Genomic DNA, 26,083 nt, shown 5'->3' with positions numbered 1-26,083 from the left:
TGGGACAATGGTCTTTGAACTCAGATGAGAATGTACAGCTTTGGTTCTCATGGTACTCAGGCCTTTGAACTCTAACTGAAACTATACTGTGGGCTCTCCTGGATCTTCAGCTTGCATCTGCAGATCTTTAGACTTTTCAGTCTCTATAACCATGTGAGTTAAATCCTTATAACAAATACCTTTATATGTATGTATATATCACTAATATATATGTATATGTCATCTATATATGTATATATAATATATATAATATTATACAATGATAGGTTAATTGTGCAATTTGAAAAAGATAGGGGAGAAAAATTATGAGTTATGCACTAAACTTAAAACGAAATCTTCTCTAATATTAGTGCAGGTCCAATTTTGTAAGTGTCCAACAATGGAAAGATACAGTAATATACAAAAGTTATAGACATTTAAAATTAGAAAATCCTGTGAAACACTTCAAATTATATAAATATTCAGAAAAAGTAATCATAGATTAACACCCATAAACACTTCGAGCATAACTTTTAAGGAAATAAAAGGTATCGGAAAGATAATATCCATTATGTATCCTAAGATAATATTTAAAGATAGGAATCATGCTTGTAGAAAGCATAAAAAGGAGGTTATTAAAAGCTACCATTCTGATGTGTACTCAGTGTTTGCTGGTCATTGGTGTTTCTGGTGCAACAATATCAGGCACTGTGTCCTAGATAATAATGCATTAAAATCTTTCACAGATGCCAAATATTAATAAGTATTCAAAATGTATTTTTGTCTCAACTAACTATATGTAATGCTATGGATATGTCTGCCAAGAATTTGTCTAGATTTTATGTTCCTTACTAATATTAAGAGGCAAGAGTTTAAAAAATGAATTTAAAAACTTCCTCCCTGGAATCCAGTAGAAAAGGATTGGGGCTCAAACCTTAAACTTTAGTGACAGGGTTGAAGGATGGTCAAATGAACAAAGAAAGCATTGTCACTGTTTATAGAAACCATGAAACATACCAGAAAATAATGATTTCAACACAGTTATTACTGATTGTTTAGTATTTTTGAGATTGAAGCCCTTCCATTGTGTTCACAAAAATTCTAGTTTTTGGAATTTTGCCCTGAACAAAATCCATTGAGAATGCCTGTTCTAGAAATTTGAGCCAGTTAAGTTTTTTTTTTTTTTTTTGTGGTACACGGGCCTCTCAGTGTTGTGGCCTCTCCCGTTGAGGAGCACAGGCTCTGGATGCGCAGGCTCAGCGGCATGGCTCAAGGGCCCAGCTGCTCTGCGGCATGTGGGATCTTCCCAGACCAGGGCACGAACCCATGTCCCCTGCATTGGCAGGCGGACTTTCAACCACTGCGCCACCAGGGAAGCCCGAGCCAGTTAAGTTTTAAATGGTGAACGTTTTATGATTAGGGGTAATAACATTTAATTTTCAATTAGAATGTTACCTTTTAGATGGAGATATAGCAGGCCCATTCACTGTCAATCAAACATTTGGCAAACCCTCAAATTATGCAGCAAAGATGCCAGCTGTAAAAATTCTCACTGACTATTTTGGAGAGATTTCCTTCACATTATTTAAGAAGTATGAAAGTAAAAATTGTACATCAGGGCAGATGCTTAGTTCATATGTAACATTGTTTTCCTGGGATTATTCATAAAACTAATTTTTGTTTTGTTTCAGTTTTCAAATTAAATCAGAACAAAAATAAGAATTAAGTTAAAAAATTTAAAAATCTGTGTATTATAGAATATATTTAAATTATTTATAGAAATTAAATCCTTTTAAAATTTATTAAAGTAAGACCGCTGTAGATTATGTTTTTAATTTAAGAGAGAAAAAATAGCTTAGATAAAGTTTTACATTTTTGTGTTTCATTAATTTTCTGTGTAAAGATTTATACCAGTCAAGAATATAAGCCTGTAAGTACAGGAATAAAAGTAATAAGATGAGTTTAATAATGAGTGTCGTCTCAAGTCAAATTAAAAAAGCAATAAGTTTTCTTAATTTCCTTTTAACATTTACCTATTTGAAATTTTGCATTCATTTATTAATGGCATATATTTATTAAAAACTTTAATTAGGGCTTCCCTGGTGGCACAGTGGTTGAGAGTCCACCTGCCGATGCAGGGAACACGGGTTCGTGCCCCGGTCCGGGAAGATCCCACATGCTGTGGAGCGGCTGGGCCCGTGAGCCATGGCCACTGGGCCTGCGCGTCCAGAGCCTGTGCTCCGCAACGGGAGAGGCCACAACAGTGAGAGGCCTGCGTACTGAAAAAAAAAAAACTTTAATTAATGTAATGTTTCCCTGCTAATACAAGATCCTTGAGTAGGAAATGGGAATGGCTAATCTTAGCCAAAAGTACCACCATTGGTGGCATCCATTGATACTTTTTGAATTATATAAAAATTTTATGTTTTTTAATATAATTTTCAAGGCTGATGTAAAAAAATAATTTTTCCCATAACTAACTCAAATCATTTGGTCTTACCTTAACTATATATCATAAAATAGTATGTAAGACTTACAGAGAAGTCTGTTGTAAGTTATTCTTATTTAGAATTCTCTTCCAGATAACATATATTTAATTTGATGCTGACTTTATTTTAATTTGCTATATAGCTTAATTCAAGAAATGTTAACTTTAAGTATTAAAAATAACATTGGGAATTATGGAACTTTTGTAGATATTTTACCTTAAATACATAGACGTAATCAGCAGAAGTCTGAAGAAGATTTTGCCAATCTGTAAATATCAATGAATTAGAGCTAGCATTGATTTATAAATGATAGTTGGCATTATATTTGCTTGTTGTTAGATTTTATTTGTGTTCCAAGCCACAAGCTACTTGTCAACCCATCATATATGATGTGTAATAAACAGAGCAAATGAACAAGCGCATCTGGCATAATGTCATAGAATCTTAAAATATATGTGAAAGTTTGGTATGTAGACCATAAATATTATTGTAGGAATGGTCAAGCTATACTTTTTTTTTTTTGACACCGTGTTTTTTTAAAGAAAGATATAGTATCTCATACTGTGGGAATTTTCTACTTAACTTGAGCTATCTACCTGATATAATTATGCTGACTGGGAGTTTACATATTTTTAGCTATGATGTGATACTTTGAACATCTTCTGACATGGCACACAGGCAGGACATCATTACTCCCTTTATTGTAGGGTGATCTCAGAATGGTGAAAATTCTGGATAAGTATTTTAGAGTAACATTGTGGGCTTCCAGATAGGTTTAAAAGTACCCAGTGCTAATGATTAGAACCAGGAAAAAATTGTATTACAAAACATATTCTTAAAGGAAGATTGTGTGCTTTCTCCAAATGGCTGGAGTTCAGGGCCATTTGGATTAATATGCATTATACATACTCTGTAGATTAAGCTAAACCCCCTGGGAAATGGATGGCCAATGAACCACTTTATCTGTACGCTGCAGGTACCTTGAGTAGTTTGCTACCTGCAGCATAATTATAATTATATTTTGATGTAGGCAGTGGTAGAGTAGTTAAAATCATTTTTCTTTCTACCCAGAATTTCCCGCAGAGAAATGCAAGGTGATGCAGTCTATTTTAAAGCAATATTGTTTCCCTGGATTTAAGCCATAAGATGTAACCATAATTCAGAGCCAGCAAATATATCCTTCAATAGAAAAAGGAAGAATTATTGTCTATGTTGAGGAACAGGTACAGAATTAAATGTAGATATTGTAATTTCTTTAATGAGATTGCTTTGGTGACTTTTTTTTTTTTTAAGTAGAGGGAAGGATTTTTAATTAATTAATTTATTTATTTTTGGCTGTGTTGGGCCTTTGTTTCATGTGAGGGCTTTCTCTAGTTGCGGCAAGCGGGGGCCGCTCTTCATCGTGATGTGCGGGCCTTCCACTGTCGTGGCCTCTCTTGTTGCGGGGCACAGGCCCCAGATGCGCAGACTCAGTAGTTGTTGCTCACAGGCCTAGTTGCTCCGTGGCATGTGGGATCTTCCCAGACCAGGGCTCGAACCCGTGTCCCCTGCATTGGCAGGCAGATTCTCAACCACTGCACCACCAGGGAAGCCCGCTTTGGTGACTTTTTAAATCAAAATCATTCAAAGATGTTTGAATTCTTAAAATATGTTTTGATTTTTTCCACACACTTAAATGAAATGTAGGGTTGAAGCAATTAGGAAGTAGATGGAAAAATGTATCTTGGCATCAATGATTTAGACATTTGGGGGAATACATGTGCACATGAATTTATATGAATATATGTATATATACATATGTAAATATTTTACATGCACTCAGATTTGATTTGAGTAACTTGGGTAATTTCATTTTGTTTTTAAAAGTATACTTAGGAAATTTGCTGTATGTGTGTATTAGAATAGACTTACAAAGGTGTCTATACCAAAATCCCTAGAATTTATGGATATCTTACATCTATATGGTAGAAGGAATTTTACAATTGTCATTAAGGTTATGGACCTTAATATAGGGAGATTATTTTGGATTATCTCACTGAGTCCAGTGTAATCACGTGAGTCCCTAAAGGCAGATAACTTTCTAAACTGGAGTCAGATGTAGCAAGATGAATATCAGAGATATTGAAAGCATAAGAGCAGCTTGATCCAGTCTTATTGGAGGCCACATGGAAAGCGTGAGAAAGACCACAGATAGCATTAGGAGCAATGACAAATCTCTGACTGACAACCAGGGAGGAAACGGGGACCTCAGTCCTACAGTCACAGGGAAATGGAATCTGTCAACAACTTGAATGACTTTGGAAGCAGACTATTCTCCAGAGCCTCCATTAAGGAAGGCAGCCCTGTCAACACCTTGATTCAGCCTTATGAAACCCCACCCCACCCTAACTTCTGACCTACAAAATCTGTGAGATAATAAATTTGTGTTGTTTTAGTCCACTAAATTTGTGGTAATTTGTTACTGCAACAATAGTACACTAATACACATGTTTTAACCTGACAGACAGAGATGTAATTTAGTCTGTTTTATTTAGCTAATTTTCATGTTAGTTCCTCAGCACTGTGGAAGTATAGTTCATGTGATAATTACCTGTAGGAGCATGGTCCAAATGGAAGACCATCCATAGTCATTACTGTTTCTACCCCTCTGTTAGTTCCCCCATCACAACTCCTATACTGGACCAATATAGGTGGTTGCATCTCTATACCTCTTTGCCTAATCATCTTGATCTCATTCTGGAAAATCTGTATATTTTTTTCAGGATGAGTTGAAGACTAACCCTCCCACCCTCTCTCCCCCCCCAAACAACAACAACAACGACAACAACAACAAAGAAACAAAAATAAAGAAATGAATGCATTATTGGGGGAAAAAAGTCTTTTTAAAATTTTACCTCAAGGAGAGTCCAATTACATACTGTTTGGATGACCCCGTGAATAGTTTCCAGGCTTAGTTCTTTTAATCTTTTTAACTTTGAGAGTGTGTGTGTGTTAGCTAAAGCTCAACCTTGGTTTGGGACATATGATTTCCACATACGATAGGCTTTCTAGGCCTCAGAATTTGTTTCTCATTGCTCTCTTCAAATACAGTCATTTGACATACATCTGTTAGGATGGTACTGTTGCCATGCAAGGCTTATTGTGTCATCTTGCCCTAGAAGAAGAAAATTATTCCCCATATTCCACCCAAAGATGTAGCCCCTCAACTAAAATTTATAATATATGACAGCCATAGAGGTGTGCCTTGCGATTGCTGGTAAAGAGAAAACCAGCGGGGATTGAAACCACGGTCTCCAGCTGTGATTGCCTTAAGGGTCTACCTCAGCTTGCCAGCTTAGGCCTTGTGCATCCCAGAAAGTCCTCGTCAATGAGTGAGTACTACAGTAGTACAAGGACTCACCATTTCTCGTCAGTTAAGAAATCCACTGTGGAGTTGCAAGGTGTTTTGAGCCTCTTGTACTCAATTCTCCTTTCCTCCCCCTCTCCTTTCAGAGATATTGGAAATTATTTGCTTTCCTTGTAATCATTTTTCTCTTTAATTTGGCGTAATCTATATGATACTACTGATCATTTGTAAGATGCTATAGTCTGAATGTTTCTGTACCCCCAAAATTCATATACTGAAATTTAATCCATAATTTGATGGCATTAGGAGGTGGGAGATGATTAGGGCGTGAGGGTAGAGCCCTCAGGAATGTGATTAGTGCCCTTATAAAAGAGGCTCAGGAGCCTCCTGGCCCCTTCCACCCTGTGAGGACACAGCGAGAAGGCTTTGTCTGTGAACCAGGAGGTGAGCTCTCACCATACACAGAATGGACTGATGCTTTGATCTTGGACTTTCTAGCTTCCAGAACTGTGAGAAATAAATTTCTGTTGTTTATAAGCTACCCAGTCGGTGATATAAACTGACTATGACAGAGGCATATTTCAGGTTTTCTTTCTGGGGGGAAAAACACTAAGTTGATAATATATGTTTAATGATTAGGATTAATCTGGGCAAATATATTTTTTCTTCAGGATTCATATATTCATTTAACCCATGTTTATTGAGCACCTGTTATAGGTTATATACTATTCTAGGTGGTGGGATATAGCAGTGGACAATACAGACAGAAACTTTGCCTTCACTGAGATTATATTCTACTGAGTGAAAACATAAAATAAATTTTCAAAAGAGTGAAATATATTCTATTTTAGATGATTTTAGATAACATGGAGAAAAATAAAGATAGAGATTTGGTGCAGAGACTTTCCTTATTCTCCATAGAATTATAGGGAGTTAGAATTTAGAGGCTTAGGAATGCCTTGGGAGCCACACAGTTATATTTTGGGATGGATATAAACAGAGATAATAGGCATACTGAGATTAATAATGATGATTACAAATTAAATGGTGATCATGATATTACTAGTGTTATGAGGGAAAAAGGAGTGAAGATCTAGACAGGAGCACACAGATTTAGTAATCCAGTACGAGTCTAAGCTTTCTGTGTATTCTAACCTGAAAGACTCTGAAAATCACTTTTGTTTGTGCATGATATTACAATGATGCAAAACTTTTTAAAAACCAATATTTAAATTTGATGTATACTGAAAAACATGAGTTTTCTTGTATTTCTTATTTAGCTATTATCCCTAGGTCTCTTCAATTGAATTACGTTGTTCCAAACTCCCACATTCAGAAAGCTCTAATTCTGAGATATTTTGGCAATATCAAAAAAACAAACAACCCAATCAAAAAATGGATGGAAGACTTAAATAGACATTTCTCCAAAGAAGACATACAGATGGCCAAGAGGCACATGAAAAGAGGCACACTAATTATTAGAGAAATGCAAGTCAAAATTATAGTGAGGTATCACCTCACACAGGTCAGAATGGCCATCATCAAAAAAATCTACAAACAGTAAATGCTGGAGAGGGTGTGGAGAAAAAGGAACCCTCTTATACTGTTGGTGGGAATGTAAATTGATACAGCCATTATGGAGAACAGTGTGGAGGTTCCTTAAAAAACTAAAAATAGAACTACCATATGACCCAGCAATCCCACTCCTGGGCATATACCCAGAGAAAATCATAATTCCAAAAAATACATGCACCCCAGTGTTCATTGCAACACTGATTTTTGCTGTTTTTGATTGTATTACCATGTGCTCAACTGGTAACATCCAAATGCTTGGCAGTTTTATTTCAAAGGTGCTTCAGAGTTTAAAATTTTTGAAGATATTATGTTTCATTAAACATTTATATTTAATTAAAAGGAAAATATCCTGTGGTACTATCAATACAAATAAATGAATTCAGATGACAGATTAGCATATAAATTCTATGAATAAGCTAGCAAACACATAGGAAATTCACATCTTACACCTGTGTCTGGAACATTTATTTTGGCACCAAATGTAAGATATGTTTGGCTTTCATCAATATTAAAATATTAAAAACTACATCTTTATATTGCCTCTATATAAAATTATTGCTTCAATTTGCATTTGCACCTAATCATGCTAATAGCTCACGTGACCTAAAAAATGCCTTTTTCCCTTTTAAGGCATAACTTTTTCACTTTCCAGTGATTAATTACAGAGTCCATGTGCATGTATTTGCAATGGGTTTGATTCATCTTAGACTGCATTCCTCTTTGTGTCTAAGAAATACCCCAATTCTCATTTCATTTCTAAAGAGAGATAGACTGATGAGTCCGAGTCAAATTAACAGTCAAGGTAATCACTTATTGTCTACTCAGTCTGTTTTTATGTCATATGATTCATCTGTTGGATGGAGCCTCTTACCTAAAGTAAGCAAACTTCTGTCATTAAATTATTATTTATTTTAAAAGTTAATACTGCTATATATTCAATATCAGCAAGACTGAATTTCTAGTAAAAGTAATGAGAGTCATTTTCCCCCAGCACCAAATATAATGTATAGATTGTTTATAAATATTCTATTAGTTTACTACAAAACGATATAGTTGTGTCAGCTCAAGTAGTATGTATTAAAATCTGAATATTTGAAAAATGTGGCTTAATGGGTATCTAAACAGTATAATTCTTATATCCAAAATGATTGTGAATATTACTAGTAATTTCCTCAATACAGAGTGATCTTTAGTTTTACTTTACCTGTAACTAGATCTAATATTTAGAATTTGAAATAATTAAATCATACAAGTAAAAACTAATGGGAAGTTGCATGTTGAAATTACAGATACTTAAATTATGAGATATTATTTGAGCATCACAAGTACTCTTACATATTTTTGATGAGCATACCTATGTACTGTGAAGAAAAAACAAATACAGGAAAAAGGAAATCTCTCAAGCTAGCATAATTAAAAATACATTGGGAATGTTATAATTAATAAAATTAGAAATGTTAGTTATTGTTTAAATGCTACTTAAAATAGAAATTCGATAGAAAAATTAGGACTATAAAAAAGAACCTTTGGGGCTTCCCTGGTGGTGCAGTGGTTGGGGGTCCGCCTGCTGGCGTAGGGGACACAGGTTCGTGCCCTGGTCCAGGAGGATCCCACATGCCACGGAGTGGCTGGGCCCGTGAGCCATGGCTGCTGATCCTGCATGTCCGGAGCCTGTGCTCCGCAACGGGAGAGGCCACAGCAGTGAGACGCCCATGTACCGCAAAAAAAAAAAAAAAAAAAAAAGAAACTTTACAAATTATTATTTTTTGCTTATTGAAATATATCTGACATATAACAATATGCAAATTTAAGGTGTACAACATGTTGATTTGATATATTTATATGTTGCAGTATGATTTCTATTGTAGTGTTAGCTAGCATCTCTGTCACATTGCGTAACTATCATTTCACTTTTTGTTGTGGGAATAATTAAGATCTAGTTTCTTAGTAAGTTTGAAGTTTATAATACAGTACAGTTGACCCTTGAACAACACAGGTTTAAACTGCAGGAGTCCACTTATATGTGAATAGTTTTCAATAGTAAATGCTGCAGTACTGCTTGGTAGTGATTGGTTGAATCTGAGGATGTGGAGGAACCGTGGATAAAGAGGACTAACTATAATTTATATGCAGATTAAACCCCACATTGTTCAAGGGTCAACTATATTTTTACCTATAGTTGCTGTACTGTGCATTAGATCTCAAGGACTATTTATCTACTAATTGCAAGTTTTTCCCCTAAACACCATTTCTTCTATTCTCCCACTCTTCATCCCCTGGCGACTACAATTTTACTGTTTTTAGGAGTTTTTTTTTAGATTACGCATGCCAGTAATACCATATAGTATTTGTCTTTCTCTGTCTGACTTCTCTCACTTAGCATAATGTCATCAAGGTCCATCACTATTGTGGCAAATGGCAGGATTTCTTTCTTTCTCTTGGCTGAATAATATTCCATTGTATGTAAATGCCATATTTTCTTCCTCTACTTTTTTTTTTTTTTTTTTTTTTCTTTTTTTGCTCTGCTGTGCAGCTTGTGGGATCTTAGTTCCCCAACCAGGGATTGAACCAGGGCCCCACAACAGTGAAAGCACCGAGTCCTAACCACTAGACCACCAGTGAATTCCCAATGCCATGTCTTGTTTATATTTCCTTTGGATATATATCCAGAAGTGGGGTTGCTGGATTGTTTGGTAGTTCTACTTTAAATTTTTTTGAGGAAACTCCATATTGTTTTCCATAGTGGCTGAACCAATTTACATTTCCACCAATAGTGCACAAGGGTTTTCTTTTCTCTACATGCTCACCAACACTTGTTGTTTTGTGTCATTTTTTAATACCCATTCTAACATTCCTTTGCTTTTCTTTTTTTTTGTAAAGCTTTGGGTCATGTTTCACCTGATTGAAATGAGACAATGTAATGTCCTTTAGTTCGTATGAGAACACGCTTAACATTCATTAAGAAAAAGAAAAAAGGTAATTCATTCTCTTCAATGCTGATAATTAGAAACAAATGTTTCAGAGGCAAATTAGCCCTTTATATCTAGCAATCAGGCCAACAATATTATAATAATTATTACAACAAAATTGAAAACTTTATTATGTAGGGTTTAAGACACATACTATCTTTGAAATGGAAAATACCTTTCGTATATCCCCAAATCACTCTCTATGATTACTGAATCTCTTGAGATTTTTCTTATATTTGATTTCAGCAGATCACTAAGGACTTTCTGTTTATATCTTTCATTTAATGAATTCTAATTTCACTGTGTCTTCCTATATTAAAATGAATCATCCAATTAACATATACTGCAATGCCAGTTAGAATTAAATAGTACGTAAAATCATCCTTGCATATATCAGGCAAGTTTGACACAGTTTGTGTCTTTTGTGATTGTGCTTATATACCTGCATTAACATAGTGTATGTGTAGCCCACTAGAGAATGTTTTAATTTATTGAACCATGTTACCATTAACAGAAAGTGTCAGGATAATAAAGTAGCTGCTTCTACATTTTTGCAGGGACCTTAAAAACAAGGTCCTTCATCTCACAATATAATTCATCTTACTCATCTTTTCGATAACATACACATTACCAATAAAGTTGATTTCTCTGAATATAGTATTACAGTATCAGTGTTCTTGCTTGTTATGCTCAAGACACATTAGTGGTTGGATCAGAGACACAAGACACATGAAATAGTTCAGAAACTACACTGCTACACATAACTGTCTTTAAATTTGATGTGTTGGCCTATAGAGATATTAATAACAAAAGAAGTAATATATTTAAAGTCCCTGATTTTTGTGGTATCTACACAATACCAAAAATTCAATTTAAAAATTCATTTTGTAGGGACAAAGAAAAGGTTTGTTCTCTTCCTTTGTATTTAGAAATCAGGTAACATAGCTTTCAGGAAACTTGCAATAAAAATAGAAATAACAGTAAAAAGAAATAATGGTGTTATCATAATATTGACTGTTTATGAAGTACATACTTTATTTCTTTTAATCCCATTAAGTGAAGGATTACTAATTCCATTTTAGAGAGGAGAACATTGTGGTTCATAAAGGACTAAAACTTGGAAAGGGACACAAAGATAATAATAACAGCTGAGATTCAAGCCTTGGTTTGTGTGTATTAAATTATGCCATGCTACTTTGAAAATATTATTTACCTTGTCTTTAAGTAAATTTTATATAAGTTATTTTATTATTTATTACTTTATAGTTAGAACAGTTTTAAATCTTTAACAAATTGAGTTTGGACTCTCTCTTCCATGAGGAGTGTATAAGAGGATTAATGAATAAAGAACCTACCAGCCTTGTAAGGAATGATAGGAAGCAAAGGGCAGATAGTCACAAATTTTGAGTATCTAAGTACTTTAAAGCCAGTTATTTGAGGTATATTAAATAGGAGTCAACTAGATATCTGATTTTCACAAATAAAACAAAACAAAAACTATTTAATACATAAAAACAATTTTAAACAAATTTTAAAATCTATTAATAAGTGTGAGGCCTTCTGCTAATGAACATGATGGCTTAACTACGACCAGATTTGACCTCCTGCAATACAACTGGCAAACAAACAAACAAAATGTGTAATATAACTCTTTTCAGACATTGGACAACAGGCAATACAGGGCTGTGATCCCTGAGAGAAGAGAGACAATGGGATAAGACCTGTAATTATCCTGGCTTTCATCTTTACGGCATTTTCCAGGGCACAGTGCAAAGAGGGGAATCTCAAGCTGAACAAGAAAGCTTTACTGAGGGGACCTTCAAGATGGCGGGGGAGTAAGACGTGGAGATCACCTTCCTCCCCACAAATACATCAAAAATACATATACATGTGGAACAACTCCTATGGAACAACTCCTAAAGAACCCCTACTGAACGCTGGCAGAAGACCTCAGACTTCCCAAAAGGCAAGAAACTGCTCACGTACCTGGGTAGAGCAAAAGAACAAAGAAAAAACAGAGACAAAAGAATAGGGACAGGACCTGCACCTCTGGGAGGGAGCTGTGAAGGAGGAAAAGTTTCCACACTCTAGGAAGCACCTTCACTGATGGAAATGGGGGGTGGGCAGGGGGGGAAGCTTTTTTTTTTTTTTTTTTTTAACATCTTTATTGGGGTATAATTGCTTTACAATGGTGTGTTAGTTTCTGCTTTATAACAAAGTGAATCAGCTATACATATACATATGCTCCCATGTGTCTAGGGGGGGAAGCTTTGGAGCCACAGAGGAGAGCACAGCAACAGGGGTGCAGAGAGCAAAGTGGAGAGATTCCCGCATAGAGGATCAGTGCCGACCAGCACTCACCAGCCTGAGAGGCTTGTCTGCTTACCCACCGGGGTAGGTGGGTACTGGGAGCTGAGGCTCGGGCTTCGGATGTCAGATCCCAGGTAGAGGACTGAGGTTGGCTGCATGAACACAGCCTGAAGGGGGCTAGTGCACCACAGCTAGCCGGGAGGGAGTCCAGGAAAAACTCTGGACCTGCCTAAGGGGCAACAGACCATTGTTTTGGGGTGCACGAGGAGAGGGGATTCCTTCTCTGCCCACAGAAGGCAGAGCACCACCTAAATGAGCTCCAGAGACGGGCATGAGCGCAGCTATCAACTTGGACACCAGAGACGGGCATGAAATGCTAATGCTGCTGCTGCAGCCACCAAGAATCCTGTGTGCAAGCACAGGTCACTATCCACATGATTCACATCTGCCCCTGGGAACCTGTGCAGCTCACCACTGCCAGGGTCCTGTGATCCGGGGACAACTTCCCTGGGAGAACACACAGTGCACCTCAGGCCGTTGCAACGTCACGCTGGCGCTCCACATTCTGTACCCCTCCCTCCACCCAACCGGAGTGAGCCAGAGCCCCCTAATCAGCCTCTGCTTTAACCCCGTCCTGTCTGGGCAGGAACAGAAGCCTGAGGGCAACCTACATGCAGAGGTGGGGCCAAAACCAAAGCTGAACCCCAGGAGCTGTGCAAACAAAGAAGAGAAAGGGAAATTTCTCCTTGCAGCCTCAGGAGGAGAGATTAAATCCCCACAGTCAACTTGAGGTACCCTACATCTGTGAAATACCTGAATAGACAATGAATCAACCTAAAATTGAGGTGGTGGACTTTGGGAGCAACTGTAGACTATAAAACTCTTAGAGGAAAACATAGGTAGAATACTCTTTGACATAAATCACTGTAAGATCCTTTTTGACCCACCTCCTAGAGAAATGGAAATAAAAACAAAAATAGATGGGACCTAACGAACCTTAAAAGCTTTTGCACAGCAAAGGAAACCATAAACAAGATGAAAAGACAACCCTCAGAATGGGAGAAAATATTTGCAAGTGAAGCAACTGATAAAGGATTAATTTGCAAAATACACAAGCAGCTCATGCAGCTCAATATGAAAAAAACCAACAACCCAGTCGAAAAATGGGCAGAAGAGCTAAACTGACATTTCTCCAAAGAAGATATACATGCTAACACACACATGAAAGGATGCTCAACATCACTAATCATTAGAGAAATGCAAATCAAAACCACAACTAGGTATCAAAAGAGTGAGCGAGTGGCATGGACAAATATACACTACCGATTGTAAAATAGATAGCTAGTGGGAAACAGCTGCATAGCACAGGGAGATCAGCTCGGTGCTGTATGACCTCCTAGAGGGGTGGGATAGGGAGGGTGGGAGGGAGACGCAAGAGGGAGGGGATATGGGAATATATGTACACATCTATCTGATTCACTTCGTTATACAGCAGAAACTAAGACAACATTGTAAAGCAATTATACTCCAATAAAAATGTTTTAGAAAGAAAGAAAGGTTTACTGAGTTGAGGAATTAGCAGTAATAGTTAGGGAAGCTGAAGTGCTTGGAAATTTGAGCGTAGTGTTCTGGGCATAAGGGATCTGTGTAGAAAAAGAACTTCAGAGATTCACACTTGTGTACTGTTGAGTGTTTGCTAACTACCAGATGACACATGAGAAGTATGACACTCCCACATACAGACAAAGAAAGAAAAATCAGAGAATTATAACTGAAAATTCTCAGAACTCCTCACAAGGTGAGAGGATGTTCCATCCCTGACCAGATAGAATGGAACATCCTCAGAGATCACTCATATCATTCCTAGAGAGCCCAGAAGAGTCATGAGTTAGTAGTGGGAGTGAACTATGTCTGAAGTAAAGATTCTTTTAAACACACCCCAGCAAATTTTAAGAATGAAGCTCTAAATGATTAAAGTACTCAGTATATAACTCAATTCTCTGTCAAAACAAATCATTATGTTCTTTAAAGGAAGACATAAAGTAAAAGACAGTAAAAATATAGCATTTGCAATGTTAATATCCAATCAAAAATTCCTTTGCAGGTCAAGAAGAAGAAAATGTGACTCAAAACCAGGAAGCAATAAGTAGAGAAATAGATCTATAAATGACAGATGTAGTAGAACTAGCAGGAAAATGTAGTTAGAGAAAAGAACTATTATAACTATGTGCAAATATTTAAGGAATTCCATACTTCTTTGCCATGTACCCGACTCAAAGAATCTATCTTTCTGACTTCTCCCACATTAGTTTATTTAAAGCCATTTTTGAAACCTATATAAATGTAGTAAAATTGCATATACTTACTTGTAACTGATTATTTTACCTATTTTTTTAATTAAAAAAAATTATTTTTTGGCTGTGTGGCATGTAGTATCATTTCTTTAATTTTTAAAAAAATAAAAAAAATTTTGCTTGCGTGGTATGTAGGATCTTAGTTCCCCGACCAGGGATCTAACCAGCGCCCCCTGAATTGGAAGCGTGGAATCTTAACCACTGGACTGCCAGGGAAGTCCCTATTTTACCTAATGTTACCTCAGTGCCATTCATTATTTTTATTGCTTGTAGCAGTAAGTTGTTTCTCACCCATTGACATGTTGTATTACTGAACATTCTACTCTATATATTTTGTACTATTCATATATTAATACATATATGTAATAATTATTTATAATAATTATTAAGTGCCAAGTGAAATGTTTTCAGTATTTGGCTACTGTAAATTATGTTGATATGAAAAATCTTTTTTTGCGGTACGCGGGTGTCTCACTGTTGTGGCCTCTCCCGTCGCGGAGCACAGGCTCCGGATGCGCAGGCCCAGTGGCCGTGGCTCATGGGCCCAGCCGCTCCGCGGCATGTGGGATCTTCCCAGACCAGGGCACAAACCCGTGTCCCCTGCATCGCCAGGCGGATTCTCAACCACTGCGCCACCAGGGAAGCCCCAATGAAGAGTCTTTTGATACACAATTTGCACATTACTTTTGGTTAGTAGTAGAATGACTAGAGGTGGAATGGGTGGGATACTGGATATTCATATATTTACATTTGGTAAACCCTGCCAAATAGTTTTCCAAAAGGATTCTAACAATTAGAAATCACAATTACAATGCTTGGGAGTTGCAGTTGTATACATCCCACTGTCATTTGATATTACCAGTGTTATTTCCCTTTGTAGCCATTCCTAATGAGTAAGATTCTTGTAGTTGTAGTTGGAGGATTATCTCATTGTCCCTTTAATTTTTATTTTCCTCTGACAAAAGAGACTGAGCATCTTTTGGTATTCTTATAGGACATTTGTATATTCTCTTTTGTAAAGTAGCTGCTGAAATATTTTGCTCAATTTTTCTTGGAAAGTCAGGAGAGTTTATCCTTTCTTTCATTGATTTATAGGAAAACACTATGTGTTTTGGATATGAGTTATTTTTAAGGTATATGTATTGCTATATCTTCTCACATTCTGTGAATATTTTCACTATTTAAAGGAATCTTTTAATGCACAACAGTTTTTGATTTTAATGGTGTTCAATTAATCAGCTTTTACATTATATGATTATTGATTTTTATATCTGGTTTAAGAAATCTTTGCCTACTTGAAGTTCATGAAGACATTTTCCTTGTATTATCTCTTAAGAGTTTAATGATTTTACTTGTATATTTAGGTCTGTAACATACCTGGGATTCATATTTGTGTATGACATGAGGCGGGGTCAAGGTATACTTTTTATCTGTAATTTGGCACTTCGCTAAATCCAGAACTTTTTGTTGAAAAGAACATTTTCTCACTGCATTTCAGTGGTACCTTTGTTATAAATCTATCACACATATATGTGTAGGTCTCTTTCTGCACTCTACAATCTGTTGCATTTGTCTATCTATCTATCTATACTCTATTTGTCCCCTCTCTATTTGTTCCCATTGCCTTAATTATTGATGTTTTGTAATAAATTCTCCAACTTTCCTGTTCATGTTGTCTCATTTCTTGGCTTTTTGCATTTCTGTGTGAACTTTTATAATCAATTTCTTTATCAACTTTATAGTCAATTTCGATAGTACTTTTATCTGGAATTGCACTGAATCTAAAGAGTAGGTTATAGAAAATGCACAGTTTAACCTTGAGTTCATCATGTGGTTTATGTCTGATTTAAATAGGTTGCATAAATTTCTCTCAGTAATGTTAAATAGTTTAGAGTGTATGTCATCACAACGTTTGATGAATTTAGTAGTTATTTAATGCCTGTTGATCTTATTATGATGTTTTTACCTGAGTTTTCTAATTTTTTGTTGCTATTATATAGAAATATAACTGAGACTGGACAGTTTTATTTTTGAAAATAAACTGTAATTTGAGACAAAATCTAAGAGTAACCAATAAATACAAGGATTCTGCCATAGTTCCCTTTCAATCAGTAGAAAAACTGACATTACTGAATGCATTTAGTGGGAGAATAAGAGACAACATTGCATGATTATCTGAGTCCATGAGTTGTGTTTGTTCGGCATACAACATCTGGATCCATGGTAAATCATCCCACACAAATTAGATCATTTGTCAAATGCTCACACTGGTAAAGCTGTATATTTGGAGATGAGTTCTTATTACTATCACGCTAGTGATGTACATGTCTCAGTAAGGTGATATGAGATAAATAGTTGACGTTTTTAAGTGTTACTTTAAAAAACAGATGTTCAGTATTTATAGACATTTCAATAAGAGGTTAGTTATAGAATTATTCATTTTATATTCATTATTATATATAAATATATATATATATATATTTTTTTTTTTTGGCGGTATGCGGGCCTCTCACTGTTGCGGCCTCTCCTGCTGCGGAGCACAGGCTCTGGATGCGCAGGCTTGGGCCCAACCGCTCTGCAGCACGTGGGATCCTCCCGGACCAGGGCACGAACCCGCGTCCCCTGCGTTGGCAGGCAGACTCTCAACCACTGCGCCACCAGGGAAGCCCCATTATTGTATTTTTTAACTTTAAGTCACTTTCTATTATTAATATCTTAACAGCATGTGTATCTATGACTGCTACTTTTATGATTTTCATGATGGTTAAAAGAAAATATTAAAATAGAGCTGAGTCATTTTCAACTGCTGAGATAGATAATGTAATACTTCATTTCACTGGAGTATTAAATAAAAGGCAAGTTCCCACACCTTATTATACTACCCGACAATGGGCACTTGTAATTATTTAGCACTATTATTTGAGTTTCTTCTTCAACTTCTGATATGATTTCAAGAATAGCATATTTTCCCCAGACATAAGAACTCTTTCTAGTCTAATTTTATGTTCCGATTCTATAGAGAAAAATAATATGCTCCCCACCAGAATTGCAAAGAGAAATTACTCTTTTCATGCACCATCTTTCTCCCTTTCTTCTCTTTTGCTTACTTTATTGTTTCTCTTTTGTTAATTGAATAAATTTGACACAATTATATGTTGTGTAAGATTAAGATAGCATATTACTTTGATACATTTATGTGTTGTAATATGATTGCCAATGCAGCGATATTTATTGCATTTCATATTTTTCTATAGATGTATTAGGCCTGATAATTCAGAGTTGAGGGAGCTCTTTAAAAGTTTATATCAGGCAGTCCTTGGGGAAATATTTTCAATCCAAGGTAAAACCTCAATTCTACCTGCAAATCCTAACCTTAAGGAAATAGTTACAGAAAATAAGTACATGTATTTATTAAAGCAGGAAGATTTTTATTAAAGCTTAGCATATCCCCACTTAACAACCCTAATATAGCAAATAAACTCTGAGGACCTAAAATTTTTCTCAAGCCTGAAGCTAAAATCAACTAATTGTAAAGAACTCTCTCCATGGCTTTTGTAACACTTTCATCTATTGAATATTCTATCAAAAAATCTTTTTAACTTAGTAGAAACTTCTGTTGAAGATCTGTGGCTGTACAGATGAAGTGTCATATCTTGGAAAATATTATAGTTAACAAATTGGATGACATTGCTTGAAAGCTCCTTTAAAGATAGGCATTAAAGAAATATGATCTATTTATACATTTCTATGTTTTAACTGATCTTGTTTGAATATTTGCAAATTTGATTGGCAAGGATGGATGACATATGCCTAGTTTATACCTTCTCCCCCTCTGGCTTGGATCCAAGAGCCACCTGGTTGGAACAGCTTGTCAAAGAATTTGTTTTCTGTACAAATTCTTCATGTAATGAAATTAGATTATTATTTTTAAAATTCTAATTTTCCACGTGACATATCATCTTTAGAGAAAGCAGTTTGTATTCCAAGTTGTTGCCACTAGCAATAGATATTTAAGTCAGTAATCTAAACATATTAGATTGTGGAAAATAATCAGTGCTCTTCGGGGAAAATAAAGCAAAGGAAATTGATATTTCTATAAAAATGAAAAATTTTGAGTTTCTACACTTTAGGGAGCCACACATGGCCTTGTGTAAATTATTTAACCTACCTGGATTTCAGTGTCTGCATTTATAAAAAATAAAATAAAATTAATACCAGTCCCATAGCTTATTTTGAGGAATAAATTAGAAAATATTTGTAAACTGTTTACCACTCTTCCCAACATCTATTATATGCTATATAAATTTTAGCTATTATTGCTACTAACATAGAATTCTACTCAGTTTAATTATTCAAAAAATTAAACTTGCTATTCTCTAATGAGCCTACATTACTTAAATCTTTTGTTGCTTTTATTTGAAGATAAGAGCAATTATGTTGAACTGTTAGTTGAATTGACATCTTGAGTAATTAAGACACTAAATTTTAAGATAGAGATTAATAGAAATTTATATTTCTATAATACTCAATATGTATTATGATTAATAAATAATATTTGTTAAATTAATAAACTGGCAAGTAAAGCATGAGGCTTGAAAGTGAAAATAATAGCTGTTATATGTGTTCAAAATGAATTGTTCTGAAAATAAACTTGGATGGAAATAAAGTAGTAAGAAGACAGACTTACACCTACAATCTATCAACATTTATTTTAGAAAATAGTGCAAACGTTTATCTCAGTAGCTGCTAGCAAGCAATAAAATACAGAAAAACAATACCAGATTAGAGTCAGGAACTCAGATTTTATTCCTCATCCTTTCCCCTACCCCAAACTTTTCCATTAACTATCCAGCTTTGTCATCTTCTGAAAGTGCTTTGTTTTTCTAGGATTAGTCTCCTCACCTGAAGAAACAAAATGAAAATATTAGTTCTAAAGGTTTCTAGGGTAACTTTCAGTCTTAAATATCTATGATAAACTTTCTGATGAGTAATACTTAGGTCTAGGCATAGATACCAGGGGTTTGGTAAAAATTAAAGATAGATACCAGAACCAGAGAAAGACTTGCAGGAGAATTGTAATTAGGTAAGAATTGGTGATAGGTACCTTAATTGACAGTTTTAATGTAAATTATTGAGAAAAAGAAATAATACTTATGATTTCCAAAATATTTGGAAATTACAGGAAACAGCATCTCCGAAACTGACTACAATTTTATATTTAACTATCTTCAGCCTATGGGAAATATATAAACTGAAAAAATTAGAATAGCTAATTGACTTGGGCAATGCAATTAAATAATCTGTACCTCAGTTTCTTTTGTTTTTTAAAACATTTTTTGTACCTCAATTTATTCATTAGTAAAATGAGAGTAAAAATATATATCATTGAGTTAGCATGAAATATGGTGATATAGATGATGCCAATTGGTAACATAAAAGAATTCAACAGATGCTGGTTATTATTCTCTCTCTCTAGACTGTGAACTTTTTGGTTATTTTCAGGGGGAAGGAGTGGGGGTTGGTTTCGTTCACCATTGTCATAGGGTTTTAACCTGTCCCATAATAGGCACTCAATAAATGTTGCAAACTCACAGACTTTGCTCTCTGCATTGGTAGATTTTAACTCTGGTTGTGCAGCATTGATTTTCCATGATTCCATTTTTGTCTGTATGGAATTGTGATTGATACTGTCAGCCAAGACTATTGAGAATAAGGTGAAGAAGTTTTATTAACTTTTAAACAGGCTCTCAGCCTTTCTGGAGAGCCACTGGTGGTGAGTCATCATGCTGTTTCTGTATGGTTATCAAGTCTGAGTTCAGAATAGAATCTCTAGTTATGGCATGCCTCATTTTTATAACTTTTTATATAATGCTAAAATGATAATTAAATTTGTATTGTATCCCATAAAAGAATACTCCTGAAGAAAAGAGCAAAAGAAGCTTAGAAAAAATGTTACTTCTGGAAAACAACTACATAGCTTCATAACATAAATGCAGTCTTCAACAACATGTTGTCACAGAAAGCTATAAATTAGGAGTTAGCAGACTCAGATTCTGGTCCTGATTAATTTAGTAACTATTTATCTTGGACAAATTGTTATCCTGTTAGAAGCTCAGCTTCATTAAGAGGAAGATTTTTGAAGCTGACAGTTTCCAATATCCCTCACAGCACTGTGAGTATAAACACTGAAAAGAATTTTCATTGCATTCTCTTCTTGATATTCATGACAACCTGTTTGGTTCAGAAAAAATTTCAGGCTTACAGTACAAACATACATTCTAAGGTCATACCTTCTAATTTTTAAATTTTTATTTATCACCAGTGAAAAAAAATTCAATTTGTGTATTGAGAGATTCTGTTTCAGAGCTTTTAAACTTTCAACCATCATAATAAATTGACTCTTTTAGAAATATATTAGGTCAACATAATTTATTCATTTGTTTTGTGGGTAGTGCTGGTGGTATCATGTAACAGTCATATAAACACAGACTAAATTCCCTTTTTGTAGGAATTTAGGAGTTATTCCTGTATCTTTTTGTGTGACACACGTAACCTCTGCATTAAGAGCCTCTAAAAAAATGCGACTTTTATTTCAGGATTTAAACCAATGTCAACATTTGTTTTGATCACCAAAACATAAGCTTACATAATATAAAAATATTAAAAAGGCAAATTTAAAGTGTCTGATGCCATCCAGATGTACTCGATTATGGTAAGAAAATCATAATTAGAACCATTTCAGAGTAGTGCTAGGTGAAGCATCTCTGAATGCTAGCCAGTTCACCTGGCTCATGCCCAAACTGTATACATTAAAATAATTTCAATTCCCACTTTACCTGAGGCACTGTGTTTTACCGTGTAAGATATTTTCACAATTATAAATTGAACTTACGATAGTAACATTTAAATTAGTACTCATGTAAATTTCCTATTGTAACAAGTTGTCTTCTCTTTAAAAATGACTTCTTCACACAATGGATGGTTTTACAGTGAGCATTGCACATGCTTAGCACATGTTACCTGTACTTTAAAAGCAAATTTTACAGGCTGAGTGTAATGAAGGATTCATGGAAAGGCCATTATTGACAAGGGAAAACAAATTATTAATCTGAAACATCTCTCTAAGGGATCCATGAGTGTATTCGCTAGGTCTACAAAACAACAAAATTAAATCAGAAATGGTATTCCCTCACATTCTTATCTGAACCCAGCTGATCACATGTCACATATAGCTACTGACATATACCTAGTTCCTGGCTGAACACTTTTTCCTCTGCTATTCAAGGAAGCATTTTGGTTGCAAGTTTCTATGTTACTGTAGAAAAAAACCTTCACATTTACTCTAATTAAATTTGTCTATATAATTATTTCTGTTAGTGTATTTTTAATTGGGAGATATATGCATAGAATAGTGAGTAAAATCTAAATGAGCAGACTAATGTGTAATATAAGAACATAATCATATACTACCGTCCAGTCCACAAATTAGAAACTTGCCAATAACCCTGATGTTATTTTTTATTGTTTGTCTTGTTTTCATTTTTTTTGTTTTTGTTTTTGTGATCACATCTGCCCACCACTCCTAAAAGTGATCATTGTGTTGACACTTGGGTTACATTTCTTTTTACTTTGTTTTAGATTTACTGTCTCTGTGTATATCCCCTAACAATATCTAGTTTTCTGTCTCTGAAGTTTATACAAATGGAATTACACTGTACACATTCATGTTTGTCTTTTTCTTAGCTTTGTGTTACATTTACTAGAGCCATCTATGCTGTTATGTGACTGTTGTTCATTCAGTTTCATTGTTTTAACAATGATGATGATACTCTCATACTAACTGTAGATATTATTATTAAATATAATAATATTGAGTTGAGTTTATTTGAGATGGAGCTCAGATATGAATCTCTGTAATCTAGCTCCAAGTACAATACTCTTGTTTTGTTATACACCATCTCACTAGACTATTTCATAGTATAAAGTAGCACGTTTTCCATTCTGTTATTGGTGGAGGCAAGTTGTTTCCTGCTTTTCCTGTAACAAATAATGCTGTTTTGTATACTCTTGTACAAATATCCTAGTAGATTTGTATAGCAGATGTATGAGAACTTACCTAAGGTATAAATTTATGACTGAAATTGATGGGTTGTAGTGTATGTGACAATGCAAATTTATGAGATGACTTCAAACATTTTCCAAAGTGACAATAACAGTTTTTATACTCAAAACAGCATATAAGTGTTTCCCTTGATCTACATTCTATTCAGATTAGAATTTTAAATCTGTTCCAGTTTGATGTTTGTGAATAGATTTACATTGTGATTTTAATTTGAATTTTTACTAACTCGTTGACATCTTTTCATTTGTTGGTTGTCTAATTGGATTTCCTCTTTTGTTAAGAGGCGATTTAAGGCTTCTGCCTATTTTTAAATAGATTCTCTCCTTTTTGCAATTAAATGTAGGAGTTTTCAATATATTTTAATTGTCAGTTAATTTGTTGGTTAAAGATGTTGCAAATCTTTATTCATACAGTGTTTCTACACTCTTCGTATCAGAATGACTTATAGTGCTATTGAATGCATTACTCCTTTCTTTTATAATTAGTAACTAATTGTGTTTAGTTTTAAGAAATTATTTCTTACCCTTAAGTTATGAAAATATTTTTTATTATCTTCTAAAATATTCATAATTATTCTCTTCACTTGTAGAGCTCTGATGCACAAGAAATTGATTTTTATGTATGGTGTACAGTAGGGAAACAGTTTAATTATTTTCATATATGAATACCCAGTATTTGAAGGAGCTTTTAATTGAAAAGTCCCCTTTTTGTCAATGATTTCTAGTACCACCTCTGTCATATATCAAGTGACCATCTGTGCATGAAACTGTTTCTATTTATATGTTATTGTCTTTATCAGCACCTTATTCTTCTCCAAGGGTTCCTTGGTTATTCTCAGCCATTTTAACCTCCAAATGAATTTCTAACTCAGCTTTTCTAGTTTTTCCAATTTATATTTTAAAATAAATATTTCACAGCATAGGTGCCATAACTATTATTAGTAGCTAAACCATGATACATAATTATGGAAAAGGCAAGCGTCAATATATATCTTAGGCCATTCAGACTGTTAGAACAGCCTAGACTGGGTGACTTATGAACAACAGAAATTTATTTTTCAGAGGTCTGGAGGCTAGGAAGTCCAAGATCAGTGTTTCAGCAGATTTGGTGTCTGATTAGAGCTTGCTTCCTTGTTCATAGATGACTGTCTTTTCACTGTATTCACATGGCAGAAGGGACAGAGTAGCTGGACTCTGTTTTATAAGGGCACTATTCCCATTCATGAGAGCTCCACCCTCATTACCTAGTAACTTCCCAAAGGCTCCACCAGCAAATGTTATTGTGCTAGACATTAGGATTTCAACACACAAATTTTGGGGGTGTACAAACATCCAACCTATAGTATTCTACACCTGGTCTCCCAAATTCATGTCCTTGCATGCAGTATACATTTATTCCATCTTAGTAGAAAAGTCTTAACTCATTCCATAATCAACTTTAAAGTCTTAGTCTAAAGTCTCTTCTAAATATCATCTAAATCAGATATGGGTAGGATTTAAGGTGCAATTTATCCTGAAGCAAATTGCTTTCCAGCTGTGGACTGGGGAACCCAAATAAGTTATGTGCTTCCAAAATACAATGGTGTGACAGGCCTAAGATAGACATTCGCATTCCAAATGAGAGAAATGGGAAAGAAAAAAGGAGTGACATTTCCCTTTAAGTTCAAAACCTAATGGGGCCAACAATGCTCATTAAACCTTAAGGCCCGGGCTTCCCTGGTGGCGCAGTGGTTGAGAGTCCGCCTGCCGATGCAGGGGACGCGGGTTCGTGCCCCGGTCCGGGAAGATCCCACATGCCGCGGAGCGGCTAGGCCCGTGAGCCATGGCCGCTGAGCCTGCGCGTCCGGAGCCTGTGCTCCGCAAAGAGAGAGGCCACAACAATGAGAGGCCCGCGTACCGCAAAAAAAAAAAAAAAAAAAAAAAAAAAAAAACCTTAAGGCCCAAGAATAATCCTCTTTGTCTTGATGCTCTACCCTCCAGGCTCACTGGGGTGGAAGAATCATCTTCTAGACACACTGAAGTAGCAGTCCTGATCATGTAGCTTGCTGGGCAGCCCTGAGCCCCAACCTTGGGTGGCCCTGCCTTCAAAGTGCCTCTGTTTCTAGGCCTTGCCCCCATGATGTTTCTCCGAAGTGATCCCATCTGGAAGCAGTTCTGTGCCTGGGTTGCACACCTGTGACTCCAGGCAGCTCTATTCTTGAAACGAAGGTCAAGCTCCACAGGGCTCATGTATCTCCTTGATGGAAAAATGATGCCACACTGAAGCTACCAAAGTTTGCTGCTTGCACCCTCCAGAGGGGTGGCCACTGTGACCCATCTCACAACAGAGCCTATAAGAACCTCACCTGGAGTGGCCAAGGAACATGGAACCAGAGTGCAGGGAGCCTGTGATGGGAGGCAGTGCCAGGCCATGCTCACTGAGGTCCCACAGGCACTGGCAGCCCCTCCTTTGAAATTGCTCTGTTTCCTGGGTGCTTGCTTGCACTCTGAGCCTATGATGGGAGTGGCAACTTTGGTGATCTTTGAATTGTCTTCAGGGCCATTCTTCCACATTTTAGAGAATAACTCCTGGCTTCTGTTGAAATAGCTGATCCATACTAATCTCATTATCAAAGGATCCTTGGCCACATCCTTAGTGTTCTCATTTTTTTGCAATATTGATAAGCTGAGAATTTTCCAACTCTTTAAATTATGCTTCTCTTTTGGTTAACAATTCCATCTTTAAGTCATTGCTCTTTTCTTGAATGTTACTGGAAGGAGTCAGGAGAAGCTAAGCCATACTGTCAACACTGCTTAGAAATAGCCACAGATAAATATTCAGTTTCATTGCTCACAAGTTCTATCATCCAGAAAGGGCAAACACAATTCAGCCAAGTTCTTTGTCTCTTTATAACTAGTATTACCTTTCCTCTAGTTTCCAATAACATTTGCCTCATTTTC

The 26,083-nt window shown here is 35.6% G+C and overlaps 1 pseudogene; it reads right to left on the bottom strand.

Moving 5' to 3' along the window:
• Positions 1-25,372, bottom strand: part of LOC136123192 (kinesin-like protein KIF3C) — a 29,926-nt pseudogene extending 4,554 nt beyond the window's left edge.
• Positions 25,373-26,083: the final 711 nt, after the last annotated feature.

Source organism: Phocoena phocoena, chromosome 5 (genome assembly GCF_963924675.1).
Source record: "Phocoena phocoena chromosome 5, mPhoPho1.1, whole genome shotgun sequence".
Lineage (NCBI taxonomy): Eukaryota > Metazoa > Chordata > Mammalia > Artiodactyla > Phocoenidae > Phocoena > Phocoena phocoena.
Note: the sequence above shows the minus strand (reverse complement) of the source record. Positions and strands in the feature narration are given on the sequence as shown.